The sequence below is a fragment of the Mustela nivalis genome (genome assembly GCF_964662115.1).
Source record: "Mustela nivalis genome assembly, chromosome: X".
In the NCBI taxonomy this organism is placed as follows: Eukaryota; Metazoa; Chordata; class Mammalia; order Carnivora; family Mustelidae; genus Mustela; species Mustela nivalis.
The window spans coordinates 99,925,445-99,935,125 of NC_139040.1; the positions used below are offsets into that span (position 1 = coordinate 99,925,445).

General features: G+C 42.1%; 1 pseudogene across 1 annotated transcript; it reads left to right on the top strand.

The window, feature by feature from the left end:
* Positions 1-7,554: 7,554 nt before the first annotated feature.
* Positions 7,555-8,424, top strand: LOC309856553 (small ribosomal subunit protein eS6 pseudogene; annotated as a pseudogene). The gene has a single exon. The product of its transcript is annotated as a small ribosomal subunit protein eS6 pseudogene (transcript).
* Positions 8,425-9,681: the final 1,257 nt, after the last annotated feature.

The window sequence follows — 9,681 nt, forward strand, 5'->3', positions numbered from 1 at the left end:
TTTTTGTGTGAACAAGCCATTTTCATTTCTACCTGAATGGAACTGCTGGGTCTGTACGTACATATCTGATATACAGTAAATTGCACATATTCAAAGTGCACAACACGATAACTTCTGACATAAGCTATCCCGGTGAAACCATCAGCACCATTGTGATCATCAACAGCTCCCCCCCAAACCCCCAAATTCTGTGTCCCTTTTTCCCTCCCTTCTGCCCCAACCTATCCCCACCCCTGGCCCCAGGCCGACACTGATCTCATTACTGTCACATAGTGGAGCTCATATTTTCCGAAATTCTCTATAAATGGAGCCACGCAGTACATGCTCTTCTTTGGTCTGGATTTTTTTTTTCTCACTCCGCATTTTGAGATTCATCCATGTCGTGTGCATCAATAGTTCATTCCAATTTGTCTATCCATTCTCTTTTGATAGACGTTTGTGTCCTTTATAATTTTTGGCTATTACAAGTAAAGCTGCGGTGACCACTCATGTACAAATATTTGACTGGACCCAGGCTTTCATTTCTCTTGGGTAAATAAATACCTAGGAATTTAATGGATAGATCAAATGATAAACGTTTCTTGAATGTTTTAAGAAGTTGACCAGATATTTGCCAAAGTGGTCGTACCATTGTGCATTCCTGCCTGCAGGAATAATTGGAACGTTCACACACTGTTCCAGTTACTATGAAAATCAATACCTAGCACAGTCGATCACTTTAATCTTAGACTTTCCAACTGGTAAATAGGGGCAGCTCATTCTGGTTTGAATTTCCATTTCCCTAATGACTAATGATTATGGACATATTACCATACACTTTGTCATCTGTATATCTTCTTTGGTGAAATGTCTATTCAAATATTTTGCCCAATTTTTTCTGGGTTGTCTTCTTATTGAGTTTTGTGAGTTTTTTTTAATATATTTGGTATACAAATCCTTTATCAAATTCATGGTTTGTAAGGATTCTCTTCCAATCTATAGCTTGTCATTGCATTTCCTTTCCAATGGCTTACCTGAGAAATAGCCCAGTCTATTTTTTTTTAAGATTTTATTTATTTATCTGATAGAGAGAGATCACAAGTATGCAGAGAGGCAGGCAGAGTGAGAGGGGAGAAGCAGGCTCCCCGCTGAGCAGAGAGCCCAATGTGGGGCTTGATCCCAGGACCTTGGGATCATGACCTAAACTCAAGGCAGAGGCTTTAATCCACTGAGCCACTCAGGTGTCCCTGAGAAATAACCCAGTCTAAAGCAGATATTCTCTCCTATGTTGTTTTTTTCTAGAACTTTTATAGGTTCACATTTTACATTAGGTCTGTGATGAATTTCAAATTAATTTCTGTGTGCAAGATGTGACTAGAAGTTCAGTTTTTTGCATGTGGCTGTCCAAGCATTTCCAGCACCATTTGAGGCAAAGGCTGTCTTTCCTTTACTCTATTGTTTTTGAGCCTTTGTGAAAAATCAGTCATCTGTGTATGCATGGATCTATGTCTGGACTTTCTATTCTACTCTGTTAATCTCTTTAACTACCTGACTCTGATACCACACTGTTTTGATTACTGATGCTTTATAATATTTCTTGAAATCAAATAGTGTTAGCCATCCAACTTTGTTCTTTTTCAGTTGTTTTTTGGCATTTTGATATGAACTTTAGAATCAGTATATCCATTTCTACCAATAAAAAAAAAAAAAAAAAGCCTGTCTGGATTTTGGTCAGGATTGCATTGAACTGATCAGTTTGAGGGGAACCGACATACTGTTGAAGTTTCTGAACCATTAATGAGATCTCTCTTATTTGGCTCTTCCTTAATTTCTCTTAGCAATGTTTTTTATCTTTTTCAGTAGGTGGGTCTGATCCATCTTTGATAACATTTGTCACCGGGTATTTCATGTTTTTTGATGTTGTAAATGATATTTTTAAAAATGTCGATCTCTGATGATTCTTTGCCGGCTCATGGATTCACTTGTCGTTTTTGAAATTCCTTCAGGTTTTTTGCCTTTTTTTTTTTAAACATAGCAAATCTGTGAATAAAGGCATTTTTATTTCTTCCTTTCCAGTCTAAATGCATTTTATTTCTTTGTCTTGTCTGATGATCCTGACTGGAACTTTCAGTACAAGATAGAAGAGAAGGTTTGCTAATTCCTGAGATAAACCCTATGTATTAAAACATATTGGTTTTGTATGTTTTGGGGCTCCATTCACAGCAATCTTGTTTCAAATCACTCTATCCATTCATTCTAGGAATGCATCACAGTTTATCTGTTCTTGCTGCAGCTGGATACTTGAGTCGCTTCTGCTTTCGGGCTATTGTGAATAAAGCTGCTATGGTTATTCCTGCTGGACTTTTTGGAGAACATATGTACTCAGTATTTTCAGGTCTATACTTAGGAAGAGCATATTATGAACCATAGCTAGGCGCTCTTAATTCATCCACTTTAACATTGTTGGTGATTAATTTTTGCCCTTCTAATTCCCAGGGTGTTACCGTAGCTGCCAGTAAGCAGAGGAGGCTTCCTTTTCTTCTCCCCAGGGAACATCCCTTCTCTTCCCAAGGCCAGCAGGAAATAGGCTCACTGGCAGCAGGAGGGCCCTAGCACGTTCCAGAGCTCCCTTGGAGGGTTTCAAAGGCGGCCACGGTGATTTCCCCTGAGTGGGAATGTTTGATTGTCTTCACCTGAATTGGTGATGGAGAAACCCCAAATTGGGCAAAAGGCAGGAAGCCATCAAAGGGATTGCCTTTTTTTTCCCCCTTCTTCTCTAGTGAGAGCACCTTGTCAAGGTAGGTAGAGGGATATAAGGCCCCTTGGCCTCATGGCTATGATTGTTTTTTTATGTGAAGATACAAAACCCCCAGGCTAGGCTCACTTCGCTCTGTACCACACCTTTATACATCCGGGCACTCGGCAGAAGATACCACGGACTTAGGGTAGACGTCCCTGCTATTGCCGATACCTTTCATAATAATCTTACCTTTTTATGAAAAAAGTCGCGGACTCTGCCTACAGGACAACGGATGTGACTGACTAACTGATTCTTGCCTTCTTGCCTGTTCAGATTCATTTTAATATATAGTTGTTTTGAACTTTAAATAATATCTCCCACAAATCTCACGGGACTCTGTGGGAAAGGGCACATTTATCCTCATTGCTGGCCCCTGCCTGCAAAGCAATTAATGACCCTTTCTCTATTTCCCATGAAACTCTGTGGGAGTTAGTCTGTGCGAGGTCGCTGGCTTGAAAGGTAGGGGACAGTCTGCAAGGAGTTCTGCAGGGGATGTGGCGGGCACCCTTGGGCTTTCCTTGGAGAATTGTACTTTCTTTAGAACCTCATTTTAAGGAGACTCTGGAGGTAAGCATGATAAGGTTGTATTGACATTTTTGTGGAAACTGACTCATTCCCAGCCTTTGGGCTGACAGCTCAGACTTCATCCCTGCGTTCCAACTGTTATCTAGAAATCAGGCTGTGGGTGAATAGCAAGCAATCCAGAGAAATGTCCTGGCCCCTAGAATTTTCCTCCCAACATGGCCCAAAGGCATCAACAGCATCCTCGGGGTTGCCAGTGGGACTTGACTTACCTCTGAGTCAGGAGGCAAATCTACTGGTGGTCTGGAACACGAGATCTGAGAGAGTACTATATAAAGGGAATTTTCAAGAGTCCGGTTTTCTCGTTGGTTTATATTATGATTTCTGAGTCATCATGACTTCATTTTTGGAAATTCTCCATTGGCAGTGATGCCCAGGACTTTGGCTCCATGTCTCCTTCTACTCTTACTCACAACCGCCCATTGCAGGAAAATTGTCACATTAAGAAATCCCTGTTTTAAAAGTTTCAAGATTTCTTACAATTCATTTATCTCAGCATTTTTAACTGACAAGTGATTAAAATAGTGTTATATTAGCTTCAGGTATACAATGCAATGTTTCAACAATTTTATACAATACTCAGTGCTCACCACAAAAAGTGTAGTCACCAGTAAGCCTTGCAATTGGTTTTTAAATTTAAAATTTGAACAAGGCTAGAGATTGTCTACCTTGTACCTACATTTGTAGTCAGGTCCCATACCCTCAAAACACCTGGGTCCCTCAAATATTTTCCCAATTCTTATACTCAGAATCCAGAAGTGAACATTTAGAAGATGAATAAGTAATTTTTGCTCCCTAACTTTATGGTTATCATAAAATTATTTGGAGGTGGGGTATTGTGATCAAGTTCATTGATCATCTGAATCCTTGTTTTGGTTGATACAATAGTAATGATGTTACTGTCTCCTCTCCCACCACCATTTTTATTCCTATGGGAGTAAGTCTTCCCTGCAACAGTGAAGGCGTAGAGACACTAGAATTGGGAAGATAAACAGAAATTAGAGAATCCTCAAACCAAATTACGATTTCCTGTATAACAAGGATCTTATGGCATACAGATTTGTTTAAACTCAAAGAAGCTGGAAGTAGGATGGTGTTTTCCAAGGGTTAGGGAGAGGGGGAAATGGGGAGCTGCTGTTCAATGGGTATAAAGTTTCAGTTAAGCATCACAAATAAGTTCTAGAGCTAGCAGTACAACATTATCCTTACAGACAGCAATACCGTATTATTCGCTTAAAATCTGTTCCGAAGGCCAACCTCATAGTATATGTTCTTACCACAGGAAAAAGAGAATGAAAATTGCTGAGAAGATCAAAATTCTTAATTCAGAACAATTTCATGGACTAAGGGTTGTTCTGGGGCAAACAGCCAGGTTTTGGACTTCCTGTCTCTTCCACATAAGAAGGCCTAGCACAGGTCTCTGACAAAGGGCCGGAGTCTCTTTTTAAGTGAAATGCTATTATGTCAAAGGAACTGGGTGGGTATAGAATTACATGTAATAATCTATGTCCAAGTGGATTGGCCACTCTGTGTTCACCCACTAATCATCTGTGCACTGGGAGACAGGCAATGGGTATTTCCATAATTAATTTGCGTGAAACGGTACTCACATATGGAGTTAGGAGTTCCAGGTTTGCAATGTAAGCACATTCTGGTATTTTCAGCTGTCATGGACCCTGCGTTTGGAAGATCACAGCTCTCAGAAGCCTCAGTACCTTCATCTACTCAATGAAAAGAACACCTGCCTTCTGAAAGTACCAGATTAGATTTCTTGCATGTTCTAATAGGCTAGCTTGTGTGTCCCATAACCAGAAGCTCAGAGTAGCTGGCTTCTTGAGCAAGAGAACAGAACTTCACGCAAATCTTCTCTTAGCTCACCTCCAACTGTTCTGCTAAAGCAATTCAGGGACGACAAAGAATTTAACTCACCGAAATTTAAAGACTAGAGCGTGTGCTTGCCTGTTTCCACAATTGAGTTTTCATTTTCAAAAAATCAGTAATGTGTAATGCAGATTGAATTTGTTGAACCGTATTTCTGGGAGACACGGGGTGGGGGGAGGAAGAAGTACCCCCCAAAGGTATCCTCTTCTGAATATTCAGCCACCTTCTCCCCTCCCTCAACAATCCCCTGCTATTTGCTTTATGGCTTAACAAATGCATAAGGCCATATTCTGTTTACTGCCTTCAGCGGTTTGAGCGATCCATGTGGCTTCCTCCCCTGGAGGAATCGCACAGATAAATTATTGCATACAATTACATAAAATAAATTTAAACTGGATAGGGTGAGTAGCAGGCAGGCTAGTCTTTCTGAGTGTTTCTACCAAGTTAATCCCTGGTGAAGAGGGAAAATCGCTGCATATAAATGAGATCTTGCTGCTGTCTAAACCAGCTGATAAATGATACCATCTGCTGGAAAAGAATTCTCAGTGCCCTCGCAACTCCCCCCACCCACTTACAAGAATAGCCATTCTCCATTCATTATGCACCGGCTTCCATATTCGAGGAGGCTGTTGGGTTGGGGTGCAGTGGGAGGCTGTCACCCTACCCCAGTGGTGGAAGGTTCTAGACGATTGACTTAACACTCTAAACCTAGTTCTCCAGGTGGCCAAACAGCCCACATTTTCAGGAAACCGATCATTCTTAGGGTTCAGTCTGTGGCCTCCATCAGTGTTCTCAACCTTGGCTGCACATCAGAATCCTCTGGGGAGCGTTCACTCTCTGGTGATTCCAAAGCATGGCCAAGTTTGGAAACCAGTGGCCTAAATTAGTACTTCTCAAATTTTTGTGACTATGAACCCCCCTGGAGATCCTGTTAAAATGCAGGTCCCGATTCTGATTTGGGGCAGGGCCTAAGATGCTGCAGGGCCAGCACGCTCCCGGCCACCAATGTTACACACTTTCATGGTCTTTCTAAAAGAGATCACTAATTTTCTTCATTCATGCGCTGAGCATCTACCTGCTTCCGTAAAAAATGTAAGCTGCACGAGGGCAAAGGCCTGCTCTGTCTCGTCACCAATACAGCCCCGCTTTCAAAGCTGTACCTGGCACAGCCTAAGGTGCTCAATAAATATCTATGAAATGGTTGCATAAGTAAAGGCCACCAAAAATTCTCTTTCTTCTCAATCCAAACCAGACTGATCTGGACATTCCCTCGATTTGCTGTCCAAGTCAGCCTCACCACTACCACCACACTGGGCTTCTATTCGCTCAGCCCTGAACCGTGCAGATCTGTAGCTCCAAAGAGATATGTGAGCCGGCTGAGGGAAGATGGAAATCACTGGTGTATACGGGGCCACTGAAGCAACAGCGGTGGAGAAAACTGTCCAGCAGGAGAGTATGCAGATGGCCCAGGCTTGAGCTCTCATGGATTCAACCTTTGAAAAAGAAAATTATTGGGGCACCTGGGTGGCTCAGTCAGTGAAGTGTCTGCCCTCAGCTCAGGTCATGGTCTCGGGGTCCTGGATTGAGCCCCGCATCAGGCTCTCTGCTCAGCGGGGAGCCTGCTTCTCCCTCTCCCTCTGTGCTCACCTGCTCTCTCAAATAAGCAATAAAAAAAACTATTCCCCATATTTTTCTGTATCTCCCCAACATGCCCCAGTCCCCCCAACACAAACCTGCACAACTGGACTATCACGGATTCCTTCAACACTAACATGATTTCTAGAGGCTCAGTATTCTGGAGACTTACTTTGGATGTATTCATCTATCAGTTTAACAATGTCCTCTTAAAAATGTATTTTTTTCTACCAAAGAAATTACAAATAGAAGCAGTATCAACCCCACTGTTCCATTTGTTCAACTGTAGCAAGCATCATTTAGAAGAATCCTCATGAAAAAAAAAAAAAGAATCCTTATGAAGTAAAGGTAATGGAAGAAGGGGTTAAAAAATCAAATACCAAGTCATTTACTTTGAATGATTTCTTTTCAAGGTTATTTTGCCAAGAGGTGTGTGGCAGTACAGAAATGAGATAATTACTAGATTTTTTTTCAAAAAAGAGTAGACAGGAACAAATTAGAAAATATTCCAAGATAATGAAAAGTAGTTCTAATATTTGGAAATCTGCAGCATTTAATTTTGCTGACCATCAGAAATTCTAACTCCTAAAGAAAAATATTTGAGGAAGTGGTGCCCAAAAAAGAAAAAAAAAGAAGGCAAGCCTTGGCTAGTCATAAAAAAAAAAAAAATGAGGTGCCTATGAGACATGGGCTAAGCGGAAGTCGGGCCTCTTTTTCGTGGCGCCTCGGAGGCGTTAGGCTGCTTCAGGATGAAGCTGAACATCTCTTTCCCAGCTACTGGCTGCCAGAAACTCATTGAAGTGGACGATGAACGCAAACTTCGAACCTTTTATGAGAAGCGTATGGCCACAGAAGTTGCTGCGGACGCCCTCGGTGAAGAATGGAAGGGTTATGTGGTCCGAATCAGTGGTGGCAATGACAAACAAGGCTTCCCCATGAAGCAGGGTGTCTTGACCCATGGCCGTGTCCGCCTGCTGCTGAGTAAGGGGCATTCCTGCTACAGACCAAGGAGGACGGGAGAGAGAAAGCGCAAATCTGTTCGGGGTTGCATCGTGGATGCTAATCTCAGTGTTCTCAACTTGGTCATTGTAAAGAAAGGAGAGAAGGATATTCCTGGACTCACTGATACTACTGTGCCTCGATGCCTGGGGCCCAAAAGAGCCAGCAGAATCCGCAAACTCTTCAATCTCTCTAAAGAAGATGATGTCCGCCAGTATGTTGTGAGAAAGCCCTTAAACAAAGAAGGTAAGAAACCTAGAACCAAAGCGCCCAAGATACAGCGTCTTGTTACTCCACGTGTCCTCCAACACAAACGTCGGCGTATTGCTCTGAAGAAACAGCGCACTAAGAAAAACAAGGAAGAGGCTGCAGAATATGCTAAACTTTTGGCCAAGAGAATGAAGGAGGCCAAAGAAAAACGCCAGGAACAGATTGCCAAGAGACGGAGGCTGTCCTCTCTGAGAGCTTCTACCTCTAAGTCTGAGTCCAGTCAAAAATGAGATTTTCTAAGAGTGACAAATAAATAAGATCAGACATTAAAAAAAAAATGAATGGCAAACACCAAGATCAATGACAGCAGAGTATAAACTTACTTGTACGAAAGTCCTATTCCTTAATTTAGTTACTATTCTCTGTTAACTGGGTGTGTCATTCAGTAAGTCCCAAAGGGAAGCAAATCTAGTTGCGGCAGGCAGCCTCTAAGATGGTCGCTGATGATCCTAGCCTGCTGCTATTCACGCCTTCGAGTCATCCCTTCCAATTCTGCATGGACTAGACTTATTCACTGACTTCTAGAAAACAGAGTTTTTTAATTTTTTTTAATTAATTTTTAAAATTTTTAAAATTTTTTGTTTCTTTTCAGCGTAACAGTATTCATTGTTTTTGCACCACACCCAGAGCTCCATGCAATCCGTGCCCTCTCCAATACCCACCACCCGGTTCCCCCAACCTCCCCCCACACCCCTTCAAAACCCTCAGATTGTTTTTCAGAGTCCATAGTCTCTCATGGTTCACCTCCCCCTCCAATTTCCCTCAACTCCCTTCTCCTCTCCATCTCCCCTTGTCCTCCATGCTATTTGTTATACGCCACAAATAAGTGAAACCATATGATAATTGACTCTCTCTGCTTGACTTATTTCACTCAGCATAATCCCAAAACATATAATGTATTTTTATCCCCAGAGGTACAGGTCTGTGAATCGCCAGGTTTACACATTTAGTACTCACCATAGCACATATCCTCCCCAATGTCCATAACCCCACCACCCTCTCCCGATGCCCCTCTCCCCAGCAACCCTCAGCCTGTTTTGTGAGATTGAGTCTTTTATGGTTTGTCTCCCTCCTGATCCCATCTTCTTTCATTTTTTCTTTTCCTACCCCCCCAAGCCCCCACGTTGCATCTCCACTCCCTCATATCAGGGAGATCATATGATAGTTGTCTTTCTCCAATTGACTTATTTCGCTAAGCATAATACCCTCTAGTTCTATCCACATCATCGCACATGGCAGGATTTCATTTCTTTTGATGGCTGCATAGTATTCCATTGTGTATATATATACCACATCTTCTTTATCCATTCATCCGTTGATGGACATCTAGGTTCTTTCCATAGTTTGGCTATTGTGGACATTGCTGCTATAAATGTTCGGGTGCATGTGCCCCTTTGGAGCACCACGTTTGTATCTTTAGGGTATATACCCAGTAGTGCAATCGCTGGGTCATACGGTAGCTCTATTTTCAGCTTTTTGAAAGCTGTTTTCCAGAGTGGTTGCACCAGCTTGCATTCCCACCAACAGTGTAGGAG